The sequence below is a fragment of the Pongo pygmaeus genome, chromosome 9, assembly GCF_028885625.2.
Source record: "Pongo pygmaeus isolate AG05252 chromosome 9, NHGRI_mPonPyg2-v2.0_pri, whole genome shotgun sequence".
Lineage (NCBI taxonomy): Eukaryota > Metazoa > Chordata > Mammalia > Primates > Hominidae > Pongo > Pongo pygmaeus.
Genome location: NC_072382.2, coordinates 76,038,853 through 76,053,160, shown reverse-complemented (window position 1 = coordinate 76,053,160; position 14,308 = coordinate 76,038,853).

The window sequence follows — 14,308 nt, the reverse complement described above, 5'->3', positions numbered from 1 at the left end:
TCGAACTCCTGACCTCGGGTAATCCACCTGACTTGGCCTCCCAAAGTGCTGGAATTACAGGAGTGAGCAACCCAACCCGGCCCCCTCCCTGCCTTTTAAATGTACTTCACTTAAGCCTGTAAAAAGTAAACTAACTCAGTTTGATCCTTAAGTTTTTTTATTCTTTTGAAATTGTTCAGTGGTGGGTTCTGGTGGATTAGGTTATTCAGATTAAACTTCCCAGTGAAAAGAATGAAAAATTCTAGATTGCATATTTAAATTTATCAATTACATTATAGAGTTGATAAGATACTATGGAATAACAAGGGCAAAATTGGAAGGAATACAGACAGGCGAAGAAAAGAAGCGGAATTTTCTCTGAGGGAATTTTGTGAGACAAAGTAACAAACATTTCTAACCTTGAAAATTCAGATTTTTACTTGTTTGCCTCATAGGATGGGGAAGTGGGAGGGGACAGAAATCAAAGACCAAAGATGCTTAAGGTGGAGAATTTAATGAAGAGTTACTTCACCACAATAACCTTAAACTTCAATGGGCTACATCCTTTAATCAGTGAGCCAGAATTATGATAGACCTTCTGAAGATCTGGATCCCAGGATCATATCTCCTGGGTATTCTAAGGAACCTCATAACTTACCTTTGCTTAAGGTAGTCCTGGAGTGTCCTCAAGTGCCTGATAAAAACAAACATAAATCCTGCTAGAAGAAATTTGATTCATCCCTAGATTTAAATTATTTTTCTGCTAGAAGAAATTTGATTCATCCCTAGGTTTAAATTATTTTTCTGCTAGAAGAAATTTGATTCATCCCTAGATTTAAATTATTTTTCTGCTAGAAGAAATTTGATTCATCCCTAGATTTAAATTATTTTTCTTGTTTCTTTCTTTCCTTTCCTTTTCTTTCTTTCTTTCTTTCTTTCTTTCTTTCTTTCTTTCTTTCTTTCTTTCTCTTTCTTCCTTCCTTCCTTCTTTCTTTCTTTCTCTCTTTCTCTCTTTCTTTCTTCTCTCTTTCTTCCTTTCTTTCTACCTCTCTTTTTTATTTCAGGGTGTCCCTCTGTTGCCCAGGCTGGAGTGCAGTGCTGTGATCTTGGCTCACTGCAACCTCCACCTTCCTGGGTTCAAGAGATCCTTCCACTGCAGCCTCCTGAGGAACAGCTGGGACTACAGGTGCATGTCACCATGCCCAGCTTATTTATTTATTTTTTTGTAGAGACAGGGTTTCACCATGTTGTCCAGGCTGATCTCAAACTACTGGGCTCAAAGGATCCACCAGGCCCACAAGGAAATAAATAAAAACACCAGAGTGAGATTAGGCAGAAAAACATAAATGAGTATTGGAATAAACAGTCACATACAAAACTATTCTTATTATGTTTAAATAGATAAAAGATGATTAAAAATATTTGAATAAAACAAGAAAATATAAAAAGTGACCTAAAACTTTTGAAAAAAGAATGAAATGGAACTTTTAGAAATAACTAATAAAATAGCTGAGACTCAAAACTCAATGAACAACTTTAATAGTAAGTTTGATACAATTGAAAAAAGAGTTAGTGAACTGGAAGACAGGTCAAAATGAAGCTTGGAAAGACAAAAACTATAAAAAGCACAAAAGAGAGAGTATGAACCTAAGACTCAAGTAAAAAGGTCTGATATATGTTAATCCTATTCCCAGGAAGAGAGAAATAAGTGGTGTATTAGGGTTCTCCAGAGGGACAGAACTAATAGGATATATGTATATATGAAGGGGAGTTTATTAAGGAGTATTGACTCACATGATCACAAGGTGAAGTCCCATGATAGGCCATCTGCAAGCTAAGGGAGAAAGAAGCCAGCAGTGGCTCAGCCTGAGTCCAAAAGCCTCAAAAACAGGGAAGCCGGCAGTGCAGCCTTCAGTCTGTGGCCAAAGGCCTGAGAACCCCCACCAAACCATTGGTGTAAGTCCAAGAGTCCAAAGGCTGAAGAACTTGGCGTCTGATGTCCAAGGGCAGAAGGAACAGAAGGAAACACTCAGCATAGGAGAAAGATGAAAGCCGGAAGACTCAGAAACCAGCTTATCCCACCTACCTTCTGCCCGCTTTGTTCTAGCCAGTTGGCAGCCCATTGGATGGTACCCACCCGCATTGAGGGTGGGTCTTCCTCTCCCAGTACACTGACTCAAATGTCAATCTCCTCTGGCAACACCCTCACAGACACACCCAGAAACAATACTTACTAGCTATTTAGGCATCTTTCAATCCAATCAAGTTGACGCCTAATATTAACCATCACAAATGGGTGGAGATATTATTTGAAGAGCAAATGGCTAAGAATGTTCATAAGTATAAAGACACCAAACAATAGATTTAAGGAGCTCAAAAAATAAAACCCAAGCAAGATAAATAAAAAGAAATATATTACCTAGGTACATAATAATGACATAGTAGAAAACAAACAAACAAAACTAAGAGAAATCTTAGAAGCAGCCAGATAAAAAAAGACTGCTCAATAGTGACACTGGAAGCCAGAGCCTTTGGAATTATTTCTTCCAGAAATAATTATAAAATGCTGAAAAAAATAATAACTGCCAGAATTCTAGCCCAGTGAAAATATCTTTCAAGCCCAGGCTGGAGTACAGTGGTGCAATCTCAACTCATTGCAACCTCCACCTCCCAGGCTTAAGCAATCTTACCACCTCAGTCTGGCTAATTTTTGTATTATTTGTAGAGATGGGGTTTTGCCATATTGCCCAGGCTGGTCTCGAGCTCCTGGGATCAAGTGATTCACCCCCTTGGCCTCCCAAAGTGCTGGGATTACAGGCATGAGCCACTGTACCCAGCCAGTTCAATGTATTTTTAAATTACCCTTGGTACAGTATATTGAAACCAGGTTTAAATTATTTTTTTTTTAAGATTTCCCTTGGGATTTTCTCTTTGACCCATGAATTATTTAGGAAAATGTTGTTTAATTTTCAGTGTTTGAAGGCTCTCTTGTTATGTTTCTGTTATTGATTTTTAGTTTAATTCCGTTGTGGTCAGAGAACACATTCTGTATGACTGCAATTCTTTTATATTTGTTGAGATTTGTTTTATGGCTCATGGTATGGCTTATCTTCATATATGTTCTGTGGGCACTTAAAAAATGTGTATTTTTTTTTTTTTTTGAAATGGAGTCTCACTCTGTTGCCCAGGCTGGAGTGCAGTGGCACGATCTCAGCTCACTGCAACCTCCACCTCCAAGGTTCAAGTGATTCTTCTGTCTCAGCCTCCTGAGTAGCTGGGACTACAGGTGCATGCCACCATGCCTGGCTAATTTTTTGTATTTTAGTAGAGATGGGGTTTCACCATATTGATCTGGCTGGTCTCGAACTCCTGACCTCAGGCAATCTGCCCGCCTCAGCCTCCCAAAGTGCTGGGATTACAGCCACCACACCTGGCCTGAAAAAAATGTGTACTCTTTTCTTGTTGAGTGGAGCATTCTGTAAATGTCACAGTTGACCCTTTCGGTGATGTGGAGTTCTATATTTGTACTCATTTTCTGTCTAGTTGTCCTATCAATTGCTGAGAGAAGAGTGTTGAAGTATGTAACTATAATTATGGATCTGTCTTTTCCTTTCAGTTTTATCAGTTTTTGCAGTTCTGTTGTTTGGTGCATACACATTTAGGATTGCTTTGTGTTCTTAGTAGATTGGCCCTTTTATCACTATATAATTTCCCTCTCTGTCTCTGATTATTTCTTTGCTCTGAAGCCTACTTTATCCGATGTTGGTATAGCCACTCTTTTTTTTTCTTTCTGTCTTTTTTAAGGAGATGGGGTCTCATTCTGTTGCTTAGGCTAAAGTGCAGTGATGCAATCATGGCTCCCTTCAGCCTCAAACTCCTGGGCTCAAGATCCTCCCATCTCAGCCTCCCCTGTAGCTAGGACTACAGGTGTGCACTACCATACCTGGCTTTGTGTGTGTGTGTGTGTGTGTGTGTGTGTGTGTGTGTGTGTGGAGACAAGGTCTCACTATGTTACGCAGGCTGATCTCGAACTCCTGACCTCCAGAAATCCTCCCACTTTGGCCTCCCAAACCACTAGGATTACAGGTGTGAGCCACCATGCCTGGCCTCCTATTTTCTTCTAGTTAATGTTTGTATTATTATACATCTTTCTCTATCCTTTTACTTTCAACCAACTTTATTATCATAGTTGAAGTGGGTTTCTTGTAGGTGGCATATAGTTAGGTCATTTAAAAAATCCATTCTGCCAATCTGTGTCTTTTAATTGGTCTATTTAGACTATTCACATTTAATGTAATTGTTGATATGGTAGGCCTTAAGTCTGCCATTTTATGTTTTGTTTTCTGTTTATTTTTTTTTTTCAATTCTTTGTTTTCTTTATCCTGTCTTCTTGTGAGTTACCTGAACATTTTTTAAGCATTCCATTTTGATTTATCTATAATGTTTTTGAGTGTTATCTCTGCATGTAGCATTTTTAGTGGTTGCTCCAAGTATTACATTATATATATATATATATAACTTATCACAATTTATTGCTGTTGACATTTTATCAGTTTGAGTGAAGTAGAGAAACTGTTGACTAAAGAAAAAAAATCAAGCCTTTAAAGTTAGTTTTATTCAGAAGTCTTACTGAGGACTGTAGAATGAGGACTACAGCCTGAGAGGAGTTGTTCAGAGAGATTCTGTTAGGCTGGTCTGAAAGTGTTTTAGCTCAGAGTGTATATACAGAAAGTGGGGGATTCAGTACATGTAAAATCACATCAAAGTTTGGGGGCAAGGGTACATCTGGTTATAGATTACCAAAGTACATCTGGTTGTAGATTATAGATGCATAATCACTAACCCTGTCAGATGTTATCTTATGTGTAGGAAAAGGCAAGGACTAGGGTCATTGATATGGTTTGGCTCTGTCCCCACTGAAATCTCATCTTGAATTGTAGTTCCCATATTCCCCATATGTTGTGGGAGGGACCCGGTGGCAGGTAATTGAATCATGGGGGCAGTTACCCCCATGCTGTTATTGTGATAGTGAGTGAGTGCTCACGAGATCTGATGGTTTAATAAGGGGTTTTTCCCACTTTGTTTGGCACTTCTTCTTCCTGCTGCCCTGTGAAGAATGTGCCTGTCTTCCCTTTTGCCTTCTGCCATGATTGTAAGTATCCTAAGGCCTTCCAGCCACAGGGAACTGTGAGTCAATTAAACCTCTTTTCTTTTATAAATTACCCAGTCTTGGGTATTTCTTCATAGCAGCATGAAAACAGACTACTGCAGTCATTTGTCTTTTAAGGAATGTAGTTACTCAGGCAAGAGACATGAGGGGCCATGTGCTCTATCCCGTCTTGTTTTCAAAGCATCTCTCTGGAGAGCTGCACTTGTCATAGAGTCGGGGCTTTGTGAAATTATGCAGGCAAGCAGAAATGGGCAAACATGGCTTCTTATGTTTGTTACTTTGTCTCACAAAATCTTACCTAAATTTCTTTTCCTTTACACTCCTTCTTTTATAATATAATCGTCCTAAATCTTTCCTCTATATACACTTAAGACCGTATCAGCCGTGTTTATAATTTTTGCTTCTATTGTCAAACATAACTTGGAAAGCTCAAGAGGAGAATAAAAATCTATCTACCAATATCTTTACTATTTTCATTTTTCTTTCTTCCTTCCTGATATCCCAAGAGCCCTTCTTTTATCATTTCCTTTTTGCTTAGAGAATTTTCTTTAGCCATTCTTTTAGAATAGGTCTTCAGGCAACAAATTCTCTTAGTTTTCTCTCTTCTGAGAATATCTTAACTTCTTCTATATTACCAAAGAATGTTCTTGCTGGATAAAGGACTCTTGGTTATACAGTTCTTTTCTTTTAGAACTTCAAAAATGTTCCACTTCTTTCTGGCCCCCATAGTTTCTGATGATAAACCTACTGTCATTTAAATTGTTTTTTCCCTACAGGTAAGGTGTCATTTCCCTCTTGCGCTTTCAAGATTTCTTCTTTGTCTTTAGTTTTCTGAAGTTTGACTGTGATGTGTGTTAGGGTGGATTTCCTTGGGGTTCTCTATTTGGGTAGTTTCTTAAAGCTGTAGGTTTATGTTCTTTACCCAACTCAGGAAGTCTTTAGCCATGATTTATGTAGGTTTTTTTTAGTTCTACCTATTTCTCCTATTCTTCTGTAATTTCGATGACACTAGATCTTTTGCCATCCTTCCACAGGTCTCCAAAGCTTTATTATTTCAGTCTGTTTATCACTGTTCAGACTGGTGATTTCTTTTATTCTATCTTTCTCTTTATTGATTCTTCCTCTGTTTATTCTTCTGTTGAGCCCATCCATTGAATTTTTTATTTTGTTTATTATAATTTTCAGTTCTAAAATTTCTATTTGGTTCTTTTTTACATCTTCTATTTCTTCATTGAAATTTTCTATTTTTTGGCTGGACATGGTGGCTCACGCCTGTAATACCAGGACTTTGGGAGGCTGAGGTGGGCAGATCACTTGAGGTCAGGAGTTCAAGGCCAGCCTGGCCAACATGGTGAAACCCCATCTCTACTAAAACAAAAATTAGCTGGGTGTGATGGCACATGCCTGTAGTCCCAGCTACTTGGGAGGCTGAGGCAGGAGAATCGCTTGGACTCGAAAGGCAGAGGTTGCCATGAGTCAAGATTGCACCACTGCACTCCAGTCTGGGTGACAGAGTGAGACTCTGCCTCAAAAAAAAAAAATCTATTTTTTAATTTGTTTCCAGTGCCTTTGTTATTGCTCATTGAGGTATTTTTATAATGACTGCCTTAAAATCTTCGTCAGATAATTCTCTGACGCAATGGTGAAGGGGCTGTAGGGGAGCTTGAAGTACCTAATATCAGCCTGGAACTGGTGGAAGTTTAGGCTCCCCATTTTGCTTTTGCTGGTGGAGGTGGAAGTCAAGCCACAGTTTTCTCTGTGGTATTTGGCAAGTATACAAAAGTTGTTTCCTAAAAGTTTCCTGGCTCGCTAATTGCCCCTGTTTTGGCTTTTTGGGTTTAAACAGACTACCCTTTCATTGGCTTTTTTTTGTTTGTTTGAACCTGTTGACATTTCCAGGTTGCTAGCTTCTTCAGCTCTAAGTCTGAGATTTATGAAGCAAAAGGAAAATTCCTGGAACCCAGTACCATGTTGTTCTTTGTGTTCCAAGGTCCTAAGCCATTCTGCCTTCTTCTTTCCCCCTTTCATAGTCTTCTTTTGTTTGATTTATACATAATATTCAGGATTTTAGGTTGTACTTAGCAGAAGGAATAGAGAAAAGTACATAGACTCCATCTTCATGAAAGCAGAAGTCTACATTGCTTAATTTTATCTTTTCTGTTTTTAAAGTCTTTTTGAAGTTCATCACTATGAACATCTCTTCTGGATCAATTACTGACAAATTTTTAAAAACTCTGAACACTTCCAGAAAGAAAAAGCAGATCATCTACAAAGAAATAAGATTCAGACTGATACCAGATTTCCTAATAGGAGCACTGGATACGAAAACACATAGAAGCAATAATCTTAAAGTACTGAAGAAAAATAACTTTAATTTACAGTTTTATATCCAGTGAAATGTTCATTAATAATATAAAGGCTAAATAGATTGTATATTTGCACCATTTTATAATGTATACTATACATTATAAAACAAACTCAACAATATTATAAACACAATACTGAAAAAAAAAAACAGACACAGAAGGGTAAATACCATATGTAGAAGTCACTGTTGGTAATCCATGTATCTGCTATGAATATTAGCTGCTAACAGCTTGCAGCTATGTTATTCTCTAGAGAGTTGCCTTCAACTAATTTTTCCTGCCAGGAAAAATGTCTTGTAGTTTACATCTTTTCCCCAGGGATAACCTATAGTGATGAGGTGATATAAAAGGTATCCCTCCACTCCAAGGTAGAACAATGCTATAGTGCCTTTCACACTCCAGAGCACCTGTGGAATGAGGTTCAATTTCAGTTGAAACTCATATTTGCCTAACTTCTCCTGCACTACCCTGCTTCTCTCACTCCCTTACAGGTCTCACCTGGGAATACTCCCTCAATAAATCACTTGCACAAGAATCCTTTTCTCTGGCTCTGCTTCTGGGAAGCCCAGCCCAAGAAAGTTGGTGCCAGGAGTAGTTCTTGAAGACAGATTCTGAGGATGAGATTCTGTAAGTGGATCGCTCACTATCTGAATGGCAATGAGGACCCTGTCACTGATGGTAAACAAGAGATTGCAGTCTATGCTACAGGAATGTGATTGCTAAGACTTTTATCTGCTGCAAGCTGGCTGGGACCTAGATAAAGCAGCTGCAACAGCTTGTGCATCATCTCTAGTGTTTTAGAGGTATGGCAGAAGTAAAAACTTTAAGAACTGTGGGATTGGAGGATGTTGCTAAAAGGACAAGATGTATTGAAGGGTAGAGAGAAAACAACAGACTCAGATCTATTAATCCCCAGTGCAAAGTGTGAGAGTCAGAGGCTCTCCTTGACAACATCCTCTGCAGAGGGCAGACAAGCTGAAGACTAAGCAAAGGGCTTAATCACAAAAGTGTTAGAACTTTGGAGAAACCTCAATTCTCAGAGCATCCACAGCAAAAGAGGCATGAAACAACCAAGTGGAGAGGATGACTTGGCCAGGCACATGCACGGGTAACCAGCAAAGCAGGGGCACCAAAAATACTTCTTAAGATAATTTGACCTTTGATATTTCAAAGCACCTTTCACTTAGTCCATCACAGGAAATACCAGAATTTGGCTAGACTCTCTTACACTTATTTTACAGAGTAGGGTTCTTGTTTTATTTGAAATTATATAATGGATCCTAAGTAATGCAATGTGGTACATATGACCAAAAAGACACTGTTTTCTAGCACATAGGACTTGCCCCAGAAGGTCATCCCCATTTTACAGAAGGAAAACTCAGACTCAGAGAGGCTAACTTACCTAAGGTGACATAGCTAAAATGTATTATAACTGATATTCAAACCCAGGGCTTTCTAATTCTGGACCCTATGCCCTTAATCTCTATGGAATACTATAGCGCACAGGCCTGGGACTGAATCCCTTAGTCTGAATTGCAGCCCTGATATGACACATCTGTGTTAGTATTGGCACATCATTTCACCTCTCTGGGCCTTAGTTTTCTCCTCTTGGCTGTCTATCTCCCCTGGCTCTTCTGAGGACCAGATGGAATAAGGTAGTTAAAAGCTGCCCCATTGGTTGTAAAGTTCTGGAACCCATGAGGGCTGTTAATGATGTTTTTCTCATTATTGGCAAATTCCAGGGGCAAGTCTCCTCCCAACATCTGCTCCACAAGGGCCCAAAAAGTTAGTCCTGGGTGCCTGGGGGCACAGTGCCCAAAGGAGCACCATCTTGAGGGAGAGGCTCCAGCAGGCCTAGCTGAAGGGAGGGGCCAGAGGGTTTAATGGGACACAGCTCAGCACCTACCTGGCTCTTCCCTCTGGGGCCAGATTTGGAGACACAGAGGGGATGGGCTTGGCAGATGAGTGAACTGGGGGTAAAGTGCCCAGAGCTCAGCAAAGACTAGGATAGGAAGACACGGTTAAAGAGGTGGGGGAATGTGGAGCGTGGGCCAGGGATCCAGAAAGACAGATGGGATGTACACATAGGCAAGTGCCCAGGATCCAGGTGCATGCCTGGGCTGTGAGGCCTTTGGCCAGATATCCTGGCAAGTCTGGGCAATGGATGCAGTCACAGATGGGATTCAAATCTTCTTGGCCAAGGCCTTCCCACAGGGAGAAAAGGCTGATGACAGCAGGAACCACTGGAAACACTAGAAAACTTTGAGCTCTTTCATTTTCCGGGCTCTTTGTAAGCATATCTAAGCATTCTCTACATAAAGAAAACCTTATGAGATCACAGATCAGGGGCAAAAGGCTCAGAGAGGGGAAAGTGACTTGCTCAATGTCACACAGCTGGAGTTAGGAGCAGGGGTTGACTCCCGAGTCTGCACACGTAACCACTAAGGTGCACATGACATAATGAAGGTCAAGAACCTGGCTCTGCTGCAGTACTCCCTCAATGCAAGAGCCCTCACCCTTAGGGGTGTGGGTCATGTGACATCTGTCTCTGAACCCCCACTCTGCAAAATGCAGAGGGACACTCAGAAAATAGCTCATTGATTTGGAAATCTCTCAGAGATGATTTCCTCAAACCCCTCACTGTACAGACGAGAAAATCAACACTCAGAGACCCACAGTCACAGCAAGAGTGTTAGAGCTGGCCCAGGAGGCAGGACTGTGGGTTGCCAGGCTCCAGGAGCAGCCTCTGCTCTCACTCACCAACTGTGACCTTGAAGGAGGGCCTGGCCTTCTCTGACCTCAGTTTCTTCATTAGTTGAAGGGGCATAAGCACTTCCTGGCAGAGCTGTCTGATGGGGAGAGATGATGTACAGAAAGTGCAGGATGGACATTCAGGTGGTTGGTTTTTCTGACCCCTCTTCCCCACCAGCACGGTAAAAACCCAACAGGAAAGATCTGCTCGGGCAAGTTCTGTGCCCTGGGAAAATGTCTTTTGGCCCTAAGCACAGGGCTGTGTTACTTAGATGTAGTATATAATTCAAAATAAAACAAGAACCCTAACCTATAAAATAAGCATTGAGACGGTCCAGCCAAATTCTGATATTTCCTATGATGGACTAGTTGAATGATGTTTTGAAATATCAAATGTCACATTCTCTCAGGAAGTATTTTTGGTGGCTCTGCTTTGCTGGTGACTCAAGCCTGATATGACCCTTGGATAGTCCTGGCAGTGAAAAGCCTCGGACCACCTCTCCGCTGGGGTGTCAGCAAAGCAGTGAACAGAGGAATGGGGAGGAGAAAGGGCAGCTGGACTGGATGGCCTCTTAGGGCCCCTCTGGCTATGACCTTCTTAGTTTCTGTCACTCAAACCCCCCAACTCAGCCTAACGTGGGGACAGTCAGCCCATGACTCACACTCTGACTGCTGCAATGTCCAGGGAAGTGCAGTTTGCTTCGTTTTGGGTGCATTGAAAACCTGTCTATTGGATCTGTTGGGATGGGGCTCTAGTTAACTGAGCATTAACCCTTTAGAATGATGATAGTCCATGTTCAACTCCTGTACTGCTCATGGGGGTGACCTCTGAGATTCTTTATCAGGGAGCTCTTATACAGGAGGGTCATCTGTCCCATGATCATTTTAGACAAAGCATTTTCCAGTCACCACTTCAAAATCTAGGAGCCAGGCTTCACAATCAATCATAGAGCAACGAGCAACCCAGGACTGTCTTTTTTTTTTTGGAGACAGAGTCTCGCTCTGTTACCAGGCTGGAGTGCAGTTATACAATCTTGGCTCACTGCAACCTCCACCTCCCGGGTTCAAGTGATTCTTCTGCCTCAACCTCCTGAGTAGCTGGGATTACAGGTATGCGCTACTATGTACACCCGGCTAATTTTTGTATTTTTAGTAGAGACGAGGTTTCGCAATATTGCCCAGCCTGGTATTTAACTCCTGGCCTCGAGTGATCCCGTCCACCTCGGCCTCCCAAAGTGCTGGGATTACGGGCATGAGTGACTGTGCTTGGCCCTGACAGGTAGTTTTGTGATCCTCACTTTCCTCCCACCCTTCACCCTCAAGCGGGCTCTGGTGTCTGTTGTTTCCTTCTTTGTGTCCATGTGTACTCAATGTTTAGCTCCCACTTAAAGTGAAAACATGCAGTATTTGGTTTTCTGTTCTGCATTAGTTCACTTAGAATAATGGCCTCCAGCTCCATCCATGTTGCTGCAAAGGACGTTATCTCATTCCTTTTCATGGCTGCATAGTATTCCATGGTGTATATGTACATTTTCTTTATCCAGTCTACCGTTGATGGGCATTTAGATTGATTTCATGTCTTTGCAATTGTGAATAGTGCTGTGATGAACACATATGTGCATGTGCCTTTATGGTAGAGTGATTATTCCTTTGGATATATACCCAATAATGGAATTGCTGGGTCTAATGTTAGTTCTGTTTTTAATTCTCTGAGAAATCACCAAACTGCTTCCCACAGTGGCTGAACTAATTTACATTCCCACCAGCAGTGTATAAGCATTCCCTTTTCTCCACAACCTTGCCAGCATGTGTTATTTTTTGACTTTTTAATAATAGCCATTCTGACCGGTGTGAGATGGTATCTCATTGTGGTTTTAGTTTACATTTCTCTAATGATTAGTGACAAAACCCTAATTTTTTAAGTTAATATGTGCATTTTAGGAAACTTAAAAACACAAGAAGTAAAGAACAAAGTCACCTACAATCACAAGCAGTTTACAGTTTCTAGGTCCTCTGTGAATATAGGTATAACATCCAGTTTTATGAGATTGAGATTGTACAGTATGAATTGTGATTTCTTTACACATCACAAATGCTTTTGTTCTAGAAAAGAATGTAGATGTAGTTCCAAGAAAATCAAAGAAGAACTGCTCATGGAATCACTGGAGTTCAAAGAGCAGCAATGCGGATGTGGACCTGAAGCTGGCAGGACCGCCCATCAGAGGCTTCTCTTGAAGTAGGCTAAGCCAGTATTTCCCTCAGCTCCAATGCACCAGTCCAGGGCTTGACCCAAGCACATATGTAGTGAGCACATGTCAAAGTTTTCAGAACAATCCCTGAAAACATTGAGACAGGCTTCTCTTGTCTTTGGACAGCTACAGCTTTCAGTTATCTGGGTCCCTTCTAGCAACAATGGCCCTCATGACTGCTCCTTTTGGCTTTGAGGAGGTGGAGCCAACGGCAGAGTGGGCAGACAGTGACTAAACAGAACACCTGCTGGGCTGCAGCAACTGGGAGGAAGGAAGACAAAAGCGACCCGGGATGTGCCTGGAGTCTCTGCTTCGGAACAATAATGGAAAGGTCTACCTTTGGTTTAGGCTCTATCAGGAGTGAGTTCTCCAAGAGAAGGAATTTGCCCCTCCTGTCACAAAAGCCTGAGAGGCCCCCACACAGAGAGAGAGGGGACCTAGAGAGCTCAGCAGAGTACACGATTTATTATTATTATTTTTGAGCGGAGTCTCGCTGTCTTGTCCAGGCTGGAGTGCAGTGGCGTGATCTCAGCTCTCTGCAACCTCTGCCTCTTGGGTTCAAGTGATTCTCCTGCCTCAGCCTCCCAAGTAGCTGGGACTATAGGCGTGCACCACCACGGTTTATAGGCATGAGCCACCATGGCCAGCAGAGTACATGATTTTTTTTTTTTTTTTGAGACAGAGTCTCGCTCTGTTGGTGATCTCAGCTCACTGCAAGCTCCGCCTCCCGGGTTCACGCCATTCTCGTGCCTCAGCCTCCCGAGTAGCTGAGACTACAGGTGCCCACCACCACACCCGGCTAATTTTTTTGTATTTTTAGTAGAGACGGGGTTTCACTACGTTAGCCAGGATGGTCTCGATCTCCTGACCTCGTGATCCACCCACCTTGGCCTCCCAAAGTGCTGGGATTACAGGCGTGAGCCACCACCCTTATGATTTTTTTTTTTATATTATACTTTAAGTTTTAGGGTACATGTGCACCATGTGCAGGTTAGTTACATATGTATACATGTGCCATGCTGGTGTGCTGCACCCATTAACTCCTCATTTAGCATTAGGTATATCTCCTAATGCTATTCCTCCCCCCTCCCCCCACCCCACAACAGTCCCCAGAGTGTGATGTTCCCCTTCCTGTGTCCATGTGTTCTCATTGTTCAATTCCCATCTATGAGTGAGAACATGCGGTGTTTGGTTTTTTGTCCTTGCGATAGTTTACTGAGAATGATGATTTCCAATTTCATCCATGTCCCTACAAAGGACATGAACTCATCATTTTTTATGGCTGCATAGTATTCCATGGTGTATATATGCCACATTTTCTTAATCCAGTCTATCATTGTTGGACATTTGGGTTGGTTCCAAGTCTTTGCTATTGTGAATAATGCCACAATAAACATACGTGTGCATGTGTCTTTATAGCAGCATGATTTATAGTCCTTTGGGTATATACCCAGTAATGGGATGGCTGGGTCAAATGGTATTTCTAGTTCTAGATTCCTGAGGAATCACTACACTGACTTCCACAATGGTTAAACTAGTTTACAGTCCCACCAACAGTGTAAAAGTGTTCCTATTTCTCCACATCCTCTCCAGCACCTGTTGTTTCCTGACTTTTTAATGATCACCATTCTAACTGGTGTGAGATGGTATCTCATTGTGGTTTTGATTTGCATTTCTCTCATGGCCAGTGCCAAAATCTCCTTAAGCTGATAAGCAACTTCAGCAAAGTCTCAGGATACAAAATCAATGTACAAAAATCACAAGCATTCTTATACACCAATAACAGACAGAGA